Consider the following 18,997-nt stretch of genomic DNA (forward strand, 5'->3'; position numbering starts at 1 on the left):
ACTGAAGAACAGCTAGCCAAAGACTCAAAAAGTAACATTGAATTGTTTTTTAAGAACATCAGAATCAGGAAGCCTGCTAAACAACCAGTGGGGCCACTGGACGATCGAGGTGCTAAAGGAGCACTCAAGGACGATAAGGCCATTGTGGAGAAACTAAATGAATTCTTTGCCATTGATCTTCATGGCTGAGGATGTGAGGAAGGTTCCCAAACCTGAGCCATTCTTTTTACATGACAAATCTGAGGAACTGTCCCAGATTGAGGTGCTATTATAGGAGGTTTTGTAACGAATTGATAAACTAAAGGGTAATAAGTCACCAGGACCAGATGGCATTCACCCAAAAGTTCTGAAGTAACTCAAATGTGAAATTGCAGAACTACTAATTGTAACATGTAACCTATCATTTAAATCAGCTTCTGTACCAGATGACTGGAGGATAGCTAATGTGATGCCAATTTTTAAAAAAGACTCCAGAGGCAATCCTGGCAATTACAGGTTGGTAAGCCTAACTTCAGTAGCAGGCAAATTAGTTGAAACTATAGTAAAGAACAGAATTTTCAGACACATAGATGACCATAATTTGTTGGGGAGAAGAGTCAACATGGGTTTTGTAAAGGGAAATCATGCCTCACCAATCTATTATAATTCTGTAAGGGGGTCAACAAGCACGTGGACAAGGGGGATTCAGTGGATTCAGTGTACTTATATTTTCAGAAAGCCTTTGACAAGGTTCCTCATCAAAGGCTTTTAAGCAAAGTAAGCTATCATGGGATAAGAGGGAAGGTCCTCTCATGGATCAGTAACTGGTTAAAAGATAGGAAACAAAGGGTAGGAATAAAGGGTCAGTTTTCAGAACGGAGAGAGGTAAATAGTGGTGTTCCCCAAGGGTCTGTATTGGGACCAGTACTGTTCAACATATCCATAAATGATCTGGAAAAAGAGATAAAGAGTGAGGTGACAAAATTTGCAGATGATATAAAACTACTCAAGATAGTTAAGTCCAATGCTGACTGCAAAGAGTTACAAAGGGTTCTCACAAAACTAGGTAACTAGGCAACAAAATGGCAGATGAAATTCAACGTTGATAAATCCAAAGTAATGCACATTGGAAAACATAATCCCAACTATACAAATAAAACGATGGGTCTAAATTACCTGTTATCACTCAAGAAAGAGATCTTGGAGTCATTGTGGATAGTTCTCTGAATACATCCACTCAATGTGCAGCGGCAGTCAAAAAAGCTAAGAGAATGTTGGGAATCATTAGGAAAGGGATAGATAATAAGACAGAAAATATCATATTGCCTCTATATAAATACGTGGTATGCCCATATCTTAAATTCTGTGTGCCGAGCTGTTACCCCATCTCAAAAAAGATATATTGGAATTAGAAAAGGTACAGAAAAAGGGAACAAAAATGATTAGGAGTATGGAACAGCTTCTATATGAGGAGAGATTAATAAGACTGGGACTTTTCAGCTTGGAAAAGAGATGACTAAGGTGGGATATGATAGAGGTCAATAAAATAGAGGGGAGAGGGATAGCTCAGTGGTTTGAGCATTGGCCTGCTAAACCCAGAGTTGTAAGTTCAATCCTTGAGGGGGCCACCTAGGGATCTGGGGCAAAATCAGTACTTGGTCCTGCTAGTGAAGGCAGGGGGCTGGACTCGATGACCTTTCAAGGTCCCTTCCAGTTCTAGGAGATATCCTATCTCCATTAATTTATAATTTAAAAATCATGACTGGTGTGGAGAAAGTGAATAAGAAAGTGTTATTTATTCCTTCTCAAAACACAAGAACTAGGGGTCACAAAATGAAATTAATAGATAGCAGGTTTAAAACAAAAGGAAGTATTTCTTCACACAATGCACAGTCAACCTGTGGAACTCTTGCCTGAGGATGTTGTGAAGACCAAGAATTTAACAGGGTTCAAAAAAGAACTAGATAAGTTCATAGGGGATAGGTCCATCAATGGCTATTAGCCAGGATGAGCAGGGATAGTGTCCTCAGCCTCTGTTTGTCAGAAGCTGGGAATGGGTGACAGGGGATGGATCACTGAATGATTACCTGTTCTGTTCATTGTGTCTGAAGCCCTTGACATTGGCCACTGTCAGCAGACAGGATAGTGGGCTAGATGGACCATTGATCTGACCCAGTATGACCGTTCTTATGTTTTTACATGGTGTTAGAAGTAAACTAGTACCTGAGAAGAACAAAAATAGAAGGAAAACATCAACAAAGGTTGCAAACAGGAGGTACAGGGACAAAGTCTGCAGGATCTCATCAACATGACACTCTTCAGTGCCCCAGGGAACTTCAACTTTGAGAAACATTCATGATGGACAGATTGGAAGCAGTAATTTGCAAAATTTCGAATAGCAACAAAGCTCCACCAGGAAACTGGAGATATTCAGGTATATTACTTTAGGGTATGGGGAAGCAGGCAGATAATATCTTTAAATCCTTTGACTTTACTGAAGACAGTCACAAAGATGACTATGAAAGTGTTCTGGTTATTTTTGATGCATACTGTATACCTCAGAGAAGTATGGTTTATGAAGGAGCATGTTTTCAAGAAGGAGGGGAAAACATTGAATGTTTTATAAGCGCTATGCATGCATTAGTTGAAAACGGTGATTTTCGAACTGAAAAACATGAAAATTTCTGAGACAGGCTGCTTATTGGATTAATAGATAAAAATATTTCACAGCAACTACAATTCAAAACAGATTTAACCCTACACACAGCTATACAGCTAGCAAAGCAGTCTGAGCTAGTCAGACAGCAGAACAAAAGGCAGAAGCAACTTACAAAACTTGAAACTAGCTTAGAAGCTGTAAACAGCATGAAGGCTAAGGGCTGGTCTATACTTAGCCGCTAGTTCGGCGGCTGGGGATCGAACTTCCGGGTTCAATTTATCGCGTCTGGTCTGGACGCGATAAATCGAACCAGGAAGTGCTCGCCGTCGACTGCGGTACTCCATCTCAACGAGAGGAGTACCGCGGAGTCAACGGGGGAGCCTGCCTGCCCCGTGTGGACCGCGTCTGAACCACGGTAAGTTCGAAGTAAGGTATGTCGACTTCAGCTACGTTATTCACGTAGCTGAAGTTGCGTACCTTACTTCGACTTGGGGGGTTAGTGTAGACCAGGCCTAAAAGTAATTATCGTAAGACCTCTGAGGCAAACTCCAGGCAAACTCCAGGCAAAATCAAAAGCCTTTCAGCCTAAATGCACATGGTGTGGAAAAAAAGTCATAGCCCAACAGATATATATTTTGCCAAAGGCACAAGGTTTAATCGATGCACAAAATATAGACATTGGGCAGCTGTTTGCTGCATGAAAGCAGTCAGGGAGTTGACTTATATTACAGACAATCAAGAGCCATTGTTTCTGGTATCTATCGTGTGATGACACAGAGCCTGCCTGGAGAGTGAAATTGAATATTTATGGCAAGACTATTGACTTTAAAATTGACTTATGTGCTGACATCACAGTTATCTCAGAAGGGATTTACAATAACCTGCAACCCACTCAGAGCTGAAATCTAACTCTAATTAGCTCTGGAGGTACTCTGAACTGCATGGGCCAGTTCACACAGAAACAATTTACCCAAAAAAAAAAAAAAAAAGGTTTGCATTCAGAATGTATGTGATCAAAGGACCAGACCAACAGCTTTTTCAGTCACAATGTGGCTGTCATGATGGGCTTAGTGAGAAAGCTGGAAGAACTCAGTGGAGCATTTGCTGATATTGGACTTCTGAAAGGAGATCCCTAAGAGACAATCCTGAATCATATAGTGCACATACACCTCCCAGGATTCCTATCCGATTACTTCATAAAGTGGAAATTGAATTAAAGAAAATGGAACGGATTGGCATAATCGAGAAAATCTCTGAGCCAGCAGTTGTGCCTCAGTTGTACCACTTATAAAGAAAAATGGGAAAATACATATCTTTGTGGATCTTAAAAGACTTAATGAAGCAGTTATGAGAAAAATATACCTTCCCAACACTAGATGACTTTTACCAAAAGTGAAAAGAGCCACAGTATTCTTCCAGGTGGATGCTTCAAGTGAATTCTGGCAAATTCCTTTAGCCAAAGAAAGTGCTAAATTGACTACATTTATTTGGGAGATTTTGCTATCGATTACCTTTTCAGATTACAAGAGCACCTAAAAGGTTCCAAAGAAAGAAGGCAGAACTGTTAACCATTACAAATGGAGTTGTAGTTTTCGTGGATGATATTTTGATATATGAATCTTTGATGGAAGAGCACAACAAAACCCTCATTGAAGTCCTAAGGCTAATCAGTCAGTCCGGACTGATTCTAAACAAGAAAAAGTGTATTTCCTGCCTACCCCAAATTGAGTTTTTTGGAACAGCCAATATGCAAAGTTGAAAAGTAAAAGCCCTGAGAAAATAAAAGCAATTCAAAAATGGAATGCACCAACAAATGTACCAGACTGAGATGCATACTGGGGATGGTAAATTACCTTGATCAATACCTGCAAGACATTTCTACAGTGACAAAACCACTGAATGAACTATTAAAGTCCAACACACCATAGCTGTGAGGGCCAAATCAAAATATTGCCTTTAAAAAGGTGACAGAAATGATCTCAAGAGATCCTGTGGCCAGAGTGGATGCAAACAGCAACATGGATCTGAATGGGAGCCAGTTGCATTTTGCTCTTGCACACTCACCAAATGTGAGGAAAACAATATGTGCAGATTGAAAAGGAGTGCCTGGCTAGTGTATGGGCATGTGAGAACTTTTACAAGTATCTGTGTGGATTGGATTCATTTATACTGACAACAGACCGTAAACTGCTTGTAACCCTCCTCAGTAGAAAGACCTGGATCAAGCACTGCTGAGATGCCAATGTCTGTTGATATGGTTAACGCGATTTAATCCAATTGCTAAATATGTTCCTGGGAAAAATCTGGTAATAGCAGACACTCTGTCATGGAGCCCAGCATCACACTCAACTACCCGTAAGCTTGAAGATGATGTAAAGGCATACATTGATGCTGTGGACACATACAAACCAGCATCAGAAAAGAGACTACCCCAGCTACAAAAAGCAACCTCGACAGACACATAACTTAGAACTTCCTGAAGTTGCAAGTTATATTAGTGCTGGCTGGCCCAAGTATCTCAGGACACTAAGGCAGTGACAGGAGTCTACTTTGCAGTGCATGGACAATTAAGCAAGTCAGATGGACTCATGATCAAAGTCAATTGCATTTTAATTTCAAACGAAATGAGAGGAGAAATCCAAATTCTCGTCTATGAAGGACATCAAGGATTAACTAAGTGCCACAAATAGGCCAACCAGTCAGTGTGCTGATAGGGCATCAGCAAGGACATAAAGAATAAAATACCTGCACATGAACGTTGCAGAACTAATAGACCAACTCAACACAAAAACACTTTAATAACAACCCCCAAAGTCTGTCTGGTAGGGGAGAAACTAGCTGCAGATTTATGTGAATGCAGAGGACATCATTACTTTGTTGTCGTGGACTATTTTTCCTGAAAGACATAACATGTTTCAGGATATGTCTACACTACAGCTTATGTCTGCATAACTTATGTTGCTCAGGGGTGTGCATAAACAATCCTCCTGAGTGACATAATTTACACAGACATAAGTGCCAGTATGGACAGTGCTATGTTGGTGGGAGAGCTTCTCCCACTGACGTAGGTACCGTTACTTGCAGAGGTGGTTTTATCATGCCGACGAGAGAGCTCTTTCCCATCAGCATAAAGTGTCTTCAGCAGCCGCACTGCAGCACTGTATGTGTAGACATGCTCTCAGTGTCATCAAGAAACTGAAGTGCACTTTTGCTCACTTTGGTATTCCGGAACAACTAGTGACGGACAACGGAACGCAATTCTCTGCCGCAGAATTTATGTCATTTTAAACGTATTATGATTTTGATCATATTACTAGAAGCCCACATTACCTGCAAGTGAATGGAGGGGCTGAGAGCTGGACAGACAGCCAAGAAAATCCTATGGCAGGAAGACCCATTTCTTGCTCTTCTGAGCTACAGATCAACAGTAATAGTGGCTACCGGTTCTCCAGCACTAATTTCAGCCATATGGGCAGAGCATTGAAGGATCTTATACTGAACACATTTGGTGTGTATCCATCTCAGAAGGAAGCTCTGTAGCATTCCAAGTCTGGAACAGAAGCATGACAGAAGAGGAACAAAAAATGACTGCAGAAGTATCCTCCAGTCACGTACAATCAACTCCTATTAAAGTCCATCAGCCCAAACTACTGCTTTGTCCTAGTCCAGTTCCTTTGCTATTACCAGTGGGGATTAGCTTCCAGGAAATGCCAAGAAGTGTCATATTGTAGTGGAAACCCAAGTATTTAATGCTTTCTAACACTACTCTTAGTTGAGCTGAGTATAAAACTGCAGCCAATGATTCAGTCTCTCAGTTCAGATTTAGTGTCTGATTCGGTTTTAAAATTAGTTAATATGTGACAGCTGAATTGCAGAAAAACGGAAGAGAAGCTGAGCTCCTCAGTTTTGACATTATGTATTTTTTCACATAGAGCAGGACTCTCTCTCTGTTGGCTCTAAAAATTAAAATTAAAATTGCAATCCCAATACTCCAATGCATCGGATTTCTTGACACCAGTGGTCACAATGTAATTCTGGAGTACAGGATGACTTACTGAATCCAAATTAGTATTTCACTCAGAGACAAAAAGGCTCAACTAGTTCTCCCTCTCCCAATATTTTAGATCAGGGTTGGCAACCTTTCAGAAGTGCTGTGCCGAGTCTTCATTTATTCACGCTAATTTAAGATTTCACGTGCCAGTCATACATTTTAATGTTTTTAGAAGGTCTCTTTCCATAAGTCTTTAATATATAACTAAACTATTGTTGTATGTAAAGTAAATAAGGTTTTTAAAATGTTTAAGAAGCTTCATTTAAAATTAAATTAAAATGCAGAGCCCCCCGGACCAGTGGCCAGGACCCAGGCAGTGTGAGTGCCACTGAAAATCAGCTTGCGTGCCGCCTCCGGCACACGTGCCATAGGTTGCCTACCCCTGTTTTAGATAAAAAGACATTGAAAGTGAAACTTCCTGGTTCATTGTGTTTAGCATTTCCCCCTCTAGTGGCTGGTCCATATAAGAAAATAAGAGCCTGATATTGTTGCTAGATGATGGAGTTAGTCCTTTAGGCTCATGATTTTAGCACTGAAGATCCCAGTTTCAATCCACAGTGGAGTTGGAGGTAGTGAGTGGGAAATTGCTACAGAAGTATAGTACTCATGTCAGAATTTGCCCTTCTGTAATAGCCAGGAATTTTAAAATTCTTAAAATCTGATTTTGAATTGCACTTTCCAAATGTTTTACATTCTCATACCACAATGTTTTTTCCTTTCTAAGAACAACCTTATGTCTAACTTTCCCTGTTTCCCACTCTGATCTATTTACCTTCATTAGATTCTACTTTTTTGCCATTTTCTAACAAAATGAGCACATTGCAACACATTGCTAGCCACCTAATGCCATCCTGGCACTCGACTACACCATCACTGACCTAACTTACTCTTCCAAGCTCTTCAAGTTATTCTCTATACTACCATGATCTTTTTAAACATCTAGAGTAAAATTTTCAAAATCCCTAAGTGACTTAGGTGCCTAATGCCCATATACACACTTGACCTTATGCAAACAGAGGGGAGCAAACCCACTTGGAAACAGAGTGGGGATTGTGAAGGGGAAGGAGGAGCTCTAATTTGCTTTTCCTTCCAAGAAAATTCCTCTGGATGAACTCTACTCAATCTGAGCTCTGTATGCTGCAGGTGCAGAGCGCTGGAAAAACTGCTGTAGGAAATGTTTCCTTCTATTACTGGTGGATTTCTGAGTAGAAATCTGTGCAATAGTTTGTCAGCATAAAGCCCTCTGCACAGTCCATCTTTCAGTCCTGAGAAGGGAGCTTCAGATGCAGTTATGCAGTGGCCTATGGCAGCAGTTCCTAAGCAATTAGCTCTTCTGGGGGCAGGGGTGGCTCTATGTTTTTTGCCGCCCCAAGCACGGCAGTTAGGTGGCTTTTGGTGGTGCACCTGCGGGAGGTCTGGCTGGTAACGCAGATTCGGCAGCATGCCTGCGGGAGGTCCGCCGGTCCCGCGGCTTCAGCGTACCCACCGCCGAATTGCCGCCGAAGCTGCAGGACTGGCGGACCTCCCGCAGACATGCCGCCGAAGGCTCCCTGACTGCTGCCCCCACAGTGACCGGCAGGCCGCCCCCCGCGGCTTGCCGCCCCAGGCACACGCTTGGTGCGCTGGTGCCTGGAGCCGCCCCTGTCTGGGGGAAAGAGGGAAACCAAGGAGCAGCACGGAAGGGTCTCAGCTGCACAAATATCCTGGGATCCACAGGATTGGGAGCTGATATTCCTGTAGATTCTCAGGCCCCCACAGACTCTCTGGGACACCCCACCCACCCTCCTTTTCCTTTGACTCTGAAGCACACCCACCTCCCTGGGCTTCAGAGCCCGAGCTCCAGCCTGAGTCACAATTTCAAAACACTGTTTACGCAGCTATTTCTACAGCAATAGCACGAACCCGCTAGCCCAAGTCCGTCAACCTGGGCTGGGAGGCTCGCTCCCAAATGCTGTGTAGACATACCCTTCTTTCAGAACTATGAACCTCTTCCCTGTGATGGGAGTAGGTAATATTGTGGTAGGCTATACCTCTTTAGCACCCCTGGGGTGGGCACTCCAGTCTCAGAATCCAGGACATAGCTTTACCGCTGTGTTGTTCAGGTCATGTGCCCACTTTTTTTGGAGGGGGAGAGGGGTATAAAATTGTCCAAAGAATCAATCTGCTTCTACAGCCCACAAAAAGCAGCATCCTAGGCCTGCAGGAAGCTAAAAAGAACAGAAAAAAGTACCAGCCCTCTTCCTTTCTGAGAAGGCCCAGGCATCCAAAGCTCTCAAGTCACTTCCCTGGTCAGCACCCTCTGCCTTCAGGGACCAGGGCGGTCCAAATTACAATCCTTCTCTGTTAGCACATCGCCCATCCATGAGCAGAGATCCTCCTTTTTAAGGACCCACACATCTCCAGACTTGTAAAAAGCAACAGAGAGTCCTGTGGCACCTTATAGACTAACAGATGTATTGGAGCATAAGCTTTCATGGGTGAATACCCACTTCGTCAGATGCATGGGGTCCTGGGTTGAGGCTGATTGTGGTTAGAGGAGCTCTTTAACTCTTTCCTGACTGGAGTGGTAATCTGCCCCACCACAAGCATGACCCCATAGAGTTGACTGTGGGAGGGGACAGCTGCCCAGATTTTCCCAGAATGCCAGATGCAAACATGATTAAGCAGCATGATAGGCATGGAAACACACACACTGTGGCATGTAGCCGCATTGTGAAAAAAAAGCTGCTTTAACCATATTTATTGTCACTAGGTTAGATGGGAGTGTCACAAACTGTTGGAGAATCTTTGTTTGTGATATATTAATGGGCCAAGAGCCAATGAAAGTTCAGAAAAACACTGTTCTTCAATAATAATAGAAATTCTTATTCCTACTTATTCCTTCTTATTCCTAATTTCCCTCAATGGAAAAAAAATGTTGATTTTTAAAGCTACAAGAACACTAAACTAAACAGTAGTTCTTCAGCGTGGAAAAGAGACAACTAAGGGGGGGCTATGATTGAGGTTTATAAAATCATGACTGGTGTTGAGAAAGTAAATAAGGAAGTGTTATTTACTCCTTCTCATAACACAAGAACTAGGGGCCACCAAATGAAATTAATAGGCAGCAGGTTTAAAACAAAAAAAGGAAGTTTTTTTTCCCCCACACAAAACGCACAGTTAACCTGTGGAACTCCTTGCCAGAGGATATTGTGAAGGCCAAGACTATAACAGGGCTCAAAAAAGAACTAGATAAATTCATGGAAGATAGGTCCATCAATGGCTATTAGCCAGGATGGGCAGGGATGGTGTCCCTAGCATCTGTTTGCCAGAATCTGGGAATGAGTGACAGGGGATGGATCACTTGATGATTACCTGTTCTGTTCATTCCCTCTGGGGCACCTGGCATTGGCCACTGTTGGAAGACAGGATACTGGGCTAGATGGACCTTTGGTCTGACCCAGTATGGCCGTTCTTGTGTTCTTATGTTCATCAAAGAATTATAAATGTAGAGTGTTTTAGGATGCACTCTAACCATTATGGATTTTTAATAAAACACAGGAAATGGAAAAATCACATTAAATGCAACATTTCAGCCATAAACACTTATTCAGGTATAGGTGTAAATGGAGTAAGGTTTAGCTAACTAAACTGCTTAATTTATTTTCATAGCCCTAGAAAAGCCTAATAGCCAAAATGTCAGTTCCAATCTTATATTCTATTTCTAGCCCAGTTCAGTATGCCATGTTACATGATGCATTGTGCTTACAAGCACTGTACAACTACTCTCTTCAGATTATTATTTTTTAAAAAATATTCAACATTCAGATTAAAAATTGAAGGCAATATAAAATGGAGAAAGAAAGGCTTTCAAAGCAATATGTTTCCCTGGGGAGATTATGTGGTACTTAGGGTCTGATTCTTCTCCCATGGTCATTTATTTCCCACCAATGTAACTTCATTTACTTCAACTGAGTTACTCCTGATTTAGTTATTCCCAATTTACACCAGTATGAGGGAGAAGAAAATCAGGCCCTTAAAGTACTTATGAAATCACCAAAGGCCACTCTGTGATTTATTCTTCCTGATGTCACCATAGTAAAAATTTATTATTATTGAGGCAGTTCCTGTTATAGGCACTAATCCAGGAAGGAACTTAAGTGCTTTCTTAAGACTATCCGTGTTCAGGAAAACATGTATTCAAGTGCTTTCCTGAATAGGAATGCTTCCCTGAATCAGGGCCATGTATAGTAGACTTAGCTCCACATACTAGTGTGACCATTGTGCCAGGCGGTGTCACAACGACAAGGGCTGGGTTCAATATGTAGAGGTTCCTCTTAACAATACAAAAGTGAACCGGCTTGAGCCCTCACCTGATAATATAGGAAAACTGAACAACACCCCTGAGTGCCTCTAACAGGCAACACTTCCCCTCTTGCAAGCACCGAGGCTTTGAATAACAAAAGAAAACTTTTAATACAAGGGGAAGGGAACCCAGCATTAATTTGGGACTACACCACAACCCTGATTTGAAAGCACGTAACCATAAGCAAACACCCACCCCGCAATACACTGGGCAGTGTCCTTTGCCTTAGTTTCCCACCTTGCAGTGTGAATAAATGCATGTCCCTTTCCACTTTCCCATTGCTGCACCCCACCCACAACTGGTTGTCCTTTTGTCAGTGAGGACCTAGAGTTCAGAGCTGTGTTCACCTGTGAAAGGGGGAGGACCATGTAGAACAATGTCTCTGCTGCTGGCACCGCCTCTGTAGCTGGCTCACTACTGCTGCTTTTATCTCTGCTGCTGCTTGCCACTGCCACCACTGGCCGCTTGCTGCCACTTCTGTTGCTGTTATCAGTGCTGCTGCTTGCCGCTCACTGCTATAATGCCATGTTCTGAGAGTCCACCACTTAGCCCAGCTCTTAGTGACTTTAGCTCTGAGTGATTTCACTGGGCAGTGGGAAATCTCTCAGCTGCTCCCTCTTCATTGTTTTTAACTGCAACATTGTCCCCACACTACACCTAAGGCTTAGCCCTAGACCTGCTTGTCAGTGATTTCAGCTCTAGTAACCACTGAGCAGAAAGAACTCGCAGTGGAATCTGATCACTACTGTCTTTAAACACTGGGGAGGGGAAGGTCAAATGGTGTCACGGATTCTTGAAGTTGAATCCACACCATCAGGTGGAAACATCCATCCTCACCCCCTCTCATATTCTCTGGGATTTAGCAGTGCTTAGCAAGTAAGGTTCAGTTTAGGGTGACACCCTCAGTCAGGCCATGCTAAGTACAGTTCTGCTGCCTGTTACTCACACAATACGGATAACAGAAAACAGGAGCAGCTTCTTCACACTCTGTGGAGCAGCAGGAGAGGTTCAGGGGGGCAGCTGTGAAAGGAGCCTGGGCAGGCTTGCTAGGAAGAAGGGAGCTGAGCAGCAGGGAGTCGTTGCATGCTTGTGAAAAGGAGCCTACAGTTCTGTGTGTGGGAACTAATTTGAAGGTGGGTGGGAGAAACTGGCTACAGATATTGAGATATGGGATAGAAAGAACAGGAGAGGTGATGGGTGACCCTTAGAGGTGGGAGAAATTTATTATATGATTTTCTGTGGTTCACGTCAGATGATAATAGAAACAAAATGGAATGAAACTAAAAGTGAAAGAGAATGAGGAACAAATTCTAGAGAAAAACTGACACTTGTTTGTTAATTAATATACAAGTTAGGGTTAAGGGAAACCAGTTTGCGTGAGTGGAGGAAAAGATGGATTGATGGAAATAGTGCTATTTCAGAGCGAGGGTGTGGGGAGGGACCAAGAAAATAACACCCCTCGTAGATGACTCTTGCATTTCCCTTAAATGTTTCTGGTTTAAAACAAAACAAAACAAAAAACACGACATGTATATCACACACATTTTCAGTACAATCGTTAACAGCAGCCGCTAGATGGCAGTATACCAGGCTGGAAAAGAAACACTGGTAAAACACGACAAAGAGTCCTGTGGCACCTTTTAGACTAACAGACGTATTGGAGCATAAGCTTTCGTGGGTGAATACGTCTGTTAGTCTATAATGTGCCACAGGACTCTTTGTCGCTTTATACAGATCCAGACTAACACGGCTACCCCTCTGATACTGGTAAAACACTACACATTGTCCAACATTAAACTTTCTATGTTGCTGAATTCTACAGCCACTTTAGCCTGAGGAAATGTAGTGGGGAAGGGTGAAAATCAGTCATTCTAAAGAAAGCTCAGACCCCGTCCATAATTGCACCTACTACTAGTTACTGCACTTGGGTTAGATTGGGTTATGGGGGAGTGATAGCTCAGTGGTTTGAGCATTGGCCTGCTAAACCCAGGCTTATGAGTTCAATCTATGAGAGGGCCACTTAGGAATCTGGAGCAAAATCAGTACTTAGTCCTGCTAGTGAAGGCAAGGGGCTGGACTCACTGACCTTTTAGGGTCCCTTCCAGTTCTATGAGATAGGTATCTCTCTCTATATATATATTCTATTTTACTTTCTGTCTGACTACCTCTACTTGGCTGTCAGCTGCATCTTTTTCTCTGGGGGAGTGCAGAGGCTAGGTGGCACAGGGGATTACTTCACTAGCCTTTTGTTCTTGAACGCCTGGGTTGAAAATCTTGATTCTTAGGAACTAAATGAATTGAGTACTGTATCAATTTATTTCCAGATTTAAACTGGTAGCCTAGAGGTGAAATGTTTTATTCCATTTCCATCCCTCTGTGTCATCGTGTCCCCTCTTCTATTGGCTTTGAATTGACATCTTGTTCCTACATACTTATGCTGACTTGTCATCCCTATTATTAAAATGCACGATGTAGTCAATTGTTAACCATTGCCATCACCACTCCTACACGTCAATCCCACCGTCTGCATAGTACCAGTGTTGCTGCAGATGGAGGGCAGAAACCCTTCTCACCACTTGCAGACAATCAGGCTATGCCTTGAAACATGAAGTTTGATTGCACTTGCCCAAGCACACAAACTATAAATGTTATAACCAACCATAAAACTGCACATTTCTTGTCTTCTCTCAATATCTTTAAACTTTGTCTTGCAACAAGGTCCAGTAGGCCTCTCAAATGATGAATCTGTTACTAGACAGTCTGCCATATTCTCTTTTTATTAATTCCACAGATAGGCTGACATTTTCATAATCAAATATCAGAGTTACCTTGAATTATTTCAATAAACTGCATTTAATGATTCCTAATTTTCCATCCCCTCTGATATTTTCAGAGGAAGATAAATAAGCATTTCCCATTACAGGAATCATATTATTGCACTTCAGGGTGGATTGAGGGATGAGCAGTACAATTCTTTCTTCTAAATTTTTTTTTTGATGCAATGGAACAAAAGGAGCAAGATGTTTATGGGACTTGTTTTCAAAACTATCATTCATGCATGGAATGCACAGTAGCTGTAAGGTAGTACTAGAGCTTCATGGTTCACATGATAACAGCAAGGATGCAAAAAATTACAATTTGTAGTTAGAGAATCTTTGTTTCTCAAGCACTTTGTTTCTCAACAGGGCCAGTTGATCTTTTCCACTCTGGTTACAACCTTTCTTATGTTTGTCATTTCTAGCCCACAGCAATGTGAGTGGGAGATGTTTTTAGTGTCATCACAATTACAACTCCCTTTATTGTGGATCCTTCCATCTACATTAGCTTTGGAAGGGAATAAAGGGGAGTTTAACCTCTTCTTGTCTCTCTCTTTCACTTGTTTGCATGCCTATTTTATGTCAACTTCTCCATCTGCCTACGTAGGTGACGGTTATGCCAGGAGAAATGGGAACAGAATGAAGGTGTATACAGCCAGATTGCCTTCAAGTTTGGAAATGGCCCTTTTGACGTGGAATGTGGGGAATGAAAGAAGCTGCTAGATTACTAGATCTGGTTGGGATTTTTTTGATAAAACATTTTTTTCATTGGAAATCAAAAGCTTATGCGGGAAAGGGTGAGCTTAGATGAATTTGGTGACTTGAAAAAAAGAATTGTAAAAGTTTTGATATTGTCAAAATATTTGAAACCAGAGTTTTCTGGTTCTGTTTTTTGAAATTTAAGCTAACTATAGTAATTTTGTTTTACAAAATGAACAAAATCAAAATGAAATGTTTTGATATGATTAAAACAAAATGTTTTGATTGACCAAAACCTAATTATTTTTTGGATATTCAGTTCACAAAATTTTTCTAAATTTCAACTTTTTGTCATGCTTTGGGACAGGACATTTTTTCAAAATATTGAACATTTTCATGGAAATCAGGAAAATCATGTCTGCCCAGTCAGCAGTGTTGCCAACTCTCATGATTTTGTCATGAGTCTCATGATAATTATTGTTTTCCTTAAAGCCCAGCTCTTGGAGTCAAGTGGAGATGTGATGATTTCAGCCTTCATTCTTAAAGAAAAAGTACGTTTCTAGCCCTTGTGGCCATGGAGAAAGCTTCAAAATGTGACCCCAGAGCACACCAAAGGCTCAAAATGCAGAAGGCAAATAAAAAGAACACCAAATCTATTATTTGTACATAATCTCATGATTTTAAAGCCAATCTCATTATTTTTGGTGAGCCTGATTCATGATTTTTGAACATTTGGTGTCGGCAATACTGCAAGTGCTATAAGTGCTATCTCCCACACTTGCAAATTCACTATCTTTGATTCCTCTCTCTCATTCCCTAGGTCCCTACATCATGTCAAGTCCTATTATTTCTTTCTCTGTAATATCTCTAAAATCCACCCATTTCTTTCCCTTCCTACTACTGAAATTCAGGTCCATGCTTTTGGATCTCTCCTACCTCCTTTACTGTATCCTCTTCCTCTCTCGCCTCTTGTGTATACAACTGTGGTAATTCTACTGACTTCTGTGGTCTGATTTGGTACGGCCTTGCACCTAGACTAGTCATTTCAGCTTGTGCATAGAGAGTGTAAAACACTTCTACCTGTGCAAGTGAATGGAGAATTCTGGCTGGGTAGTGTTTTACACACAGTTTGTACTTGTTTTGTACAAGTACAAACTAGTATACAAGATGTACGAAGTGGAGAATCAGGTCACGTATCTGTGTTAGTACACCTTTAAATCTGATGGCAATTACACCAGTGTAAATAGAAAACTCCAAGGACTTCAGTGGAGTGCTGATTTATAGTGACACAGCTGAGAAGATAAGAGACTGAGAATTAAAAAACAGGACCGTTGATAGCATATTTAAGTGTAGACCAAATGCAGCTGTGTTAGATTAATGGACTTCACCTAAATCATGGGATGGATTCTCTGTGGGCAGTCTCTTCACTTCCCTGGTTGTTTCACAGTACTGCTGGGTATTTGGGGGGCCGTCCTCAGGCCATTACACTAAACAGGGGTCCTGAGGCTTAATTGGTATTGCTAGCTCTCAAAACTTTATTGCAAGTCTTGTGATACTTCTGGTATTTTCTGGAATAGGTTACATAGGTATGTTATGTGAAAAACTTAACTTTATTTTTTTTAAAAAGTTTTCAGTCCTCCTGGTTAGGGAGAAAACCCCAAAAATGTGAACTCTGAGGGCTCAAAAATCAGAAGGCAAATAAAAAGAACCCCAAATATATTCTCTTTAAAAGTCTCAATTTTTAGCCAATCTCATGATTTTTTGAATGGTTGAGGTTAGCAATTTGTTTAATTCAGGTTTGTAAGGAACTTTGAAATCCTTGAATGGCTTGCAAGTTCTTTTATTAGGAACATATCTTTAGAGCTTATGCACCAAAACAAGTCACTATGTGCTTGAAGAGACAAATTATAAACTCCTCTTTAGACTAGGTTCAATCCAGTCCTCTCAGTCTGTGTGAGGAGCTCTCCCTTTCCATAGATATTTTTTCAGCTACCTCCAGCTATTAGATAGCCCCTCTTCTGAATGCCTGAGCAAGGAGAAAGAAAGGGGAGCCATATTTAATCACTTGGTTCCTGGGTGGCTTGCTATGGCAGCAATCACAGATCCGTTTGTCCAGAGCTGTGTGAAGAGACTTTTAAAGAGAGTTCTCTTCTTATGCTGTTCCTCTGCTGCAACTGCCTTACAGCCTCCAAAATACATTTGGTATGTACATACATAGGTTTCAGATTGCAATTTAAATGGTACAGAATGGTGCAGGGCCTGGCAATTCAAAAACATGTCTGCTATCTAAGTCTCTGTTAAAAATATGATGAAGTCTAAGTGCTTCAGGTTCAATTTCAGCCTTAGTTTGTTTATTTTTCTTCACGCTGTGTAATCAAACTGCCACTTTGAAATCATTGTTCCCAGCTTGTTGTCACTTAACATCGCTTGCATTTCAACCCTACAAACCCTTTGTTACATAACTGAGTTTCAAATGTAAGTAACAGCAGATCCTAGAATCTAAGCTTCTGAATCTCCACAGCTGTGCACTTATGTAGCCAATTACGCAAGTGTGAAGTGGGCGTAAAATGGCAGTGCTTTGGGTTTTTTGAAGTATTTTACACCCACATTATGCAGGTGTGAAGGAGTACAAAAAAGGCACAAAGTATTGGAGAACTGGCCCCAGTAAAGGCATTTCATAGGGCAGAGCTAAGAGGGTACAGCCAAAGGGGTCTGCCCATACAGATGCAGTTGCAGGATTGGGCCTAGGGTTGCTCGGGGGGTCAGGGGATGGCATCTATCCTGGCACAACTTGTTTGCTGTTGAGTGCTTGTCTGACTGGCTGAAGGGTGCATGAACATGCTGAAAGCCATACACTGCACATGAGAGAGACAAAGTGGGTGAAGTAATATCTTTTATAGGACCAACTTTGAGTTTACACAGAGCTTTTCTCTCTCACCAACAGAAGTTGGTTCAATAAAAGATATTACCTCACCCACCTTGTCTCTCTTAATATCCTGGGACCAACACAGCTACAACAGCACTGCATACACTACACATGTAGTTAGTCAGTGGAGTTCTGTGCTGAACTGGAGTTGAACTTCTCTTACTGCTGTCAGCCCCTGTGACTTTCTTTATTTTAATATGCTAAACATTATTAATGGAATTCTAATGAGTCCTTTGTGATTCTTCAGTACACATCAGAAACTAAGTTATAGCAAAATTCAGCCTCTGCTGACGTTGTCTTAGGTGTGGCTAGTTGAGAGAATGTGGGATAAATGTATACTTTAGCTATTCAGTAACTTAGGAAATCAATAGGCACCTAATGTGACTGAGTGGCATATGTCTGTACTAAATTATGAACTCCATTTTGGTTTGTGACTTCCCTGTGTGAACCCTGTCTTCCATTTTGTGTGCTAACTGCCATTTTGTTTTTAGTGTTTGAAAGCCAGCCTGACCATGGCAAGGCCAGTCAGAGATATTGCCCTGCCAGGGAGGGGTGTGTGACACCTCAGAGAGGACAATCAATAGAAGAGCCATCAAGGGCCATCAACTTTGAATGACTCTCAAAGACCGGCCCACCTCAGGGAACAATTGTTTTCTTCATGTGGGACTTGTGTGGCTGGAGGTTGGATTTTCTCAGTCTGGTCACATGGCAAAACAGGATCAGAGGCTGTATTTAAGGAAGGGACTGGTTTGAGAAGTGGGAAGAGGACGTTGTCAATCATCACATGTGAGAAGACCGGGCAGGAGAGGGAGAGGATCTGCCTAGTCTGAAATGCTGACTAGACCTCAGACTCACAGGAGTGGTGATCAGTCTAGGGAGGGTGCATCTCAGGACTTTGGTTATTTTGCAAAGATCTGTAACTTTGTAGTGCTTTCTTAAAAGTGACAGTGGTTAAAAAATATCTTTGTTAAGTCTATATCCCTTGTTTGCCCTGCCATGTTGTCCCCGAAGAGGTTAAATGAGAAGTTCAGAGTGCCCATAGAGAAATGAATGCTGTGTATAAGCAACTGGGAACCTGGGGAGGGCTAAGGTACTGGTTCCAGGGTCTGGGATGGTCAGACTGTGGAGCTCCATACCTCAAAGACAGACCAAGATCTGCAAAAAGAACAGGAGCACTTGTGGCACCTTAGAGACTAACAAATTTATTAGAGCATAAGCTTTCGTGGGCTACAGCCCACTTCTTCGGATGCATATAGAGTGGAACATATATTGAGGAGATACAGAGAGCATGAACAGGTGGGAGTTGTCTTACCAACTCTGAGAGGCCAATTAAGTAAGAGAAAAAAACTTTTGAAGTGATAATCAAGATAGCTCAGTACAGACAGTTTGATAAGAAGTGTGAGAATACTTACAAGGGGAGATAGATTCAATGTTTGTAATGGCTCAGCCATTCCCAGTCCTTATTCAATCCTTAGTTGATTGTATCTAGTTTGCATATCAATTCCAGCTCAGCAGTCTCTCG

The sequence above is a fragment of the Terrapene carolina genome, unplaced genomic scaffold (genome assembly GCF_002925995.2).
Source record: "Terrapene carolina triunguis isolate 2854851 unplaced genomic scaffold, T_m_triunguis-2.0 Scaffold22, whole genome shotgun sequence".
In the NCBI taxonomy this organism is placed as follows: domain Eukaryota; kingdom Metazoa; phylum Chordata; order Testudines; family Emydidae; genus Terrapene; species Terrapene triunguis.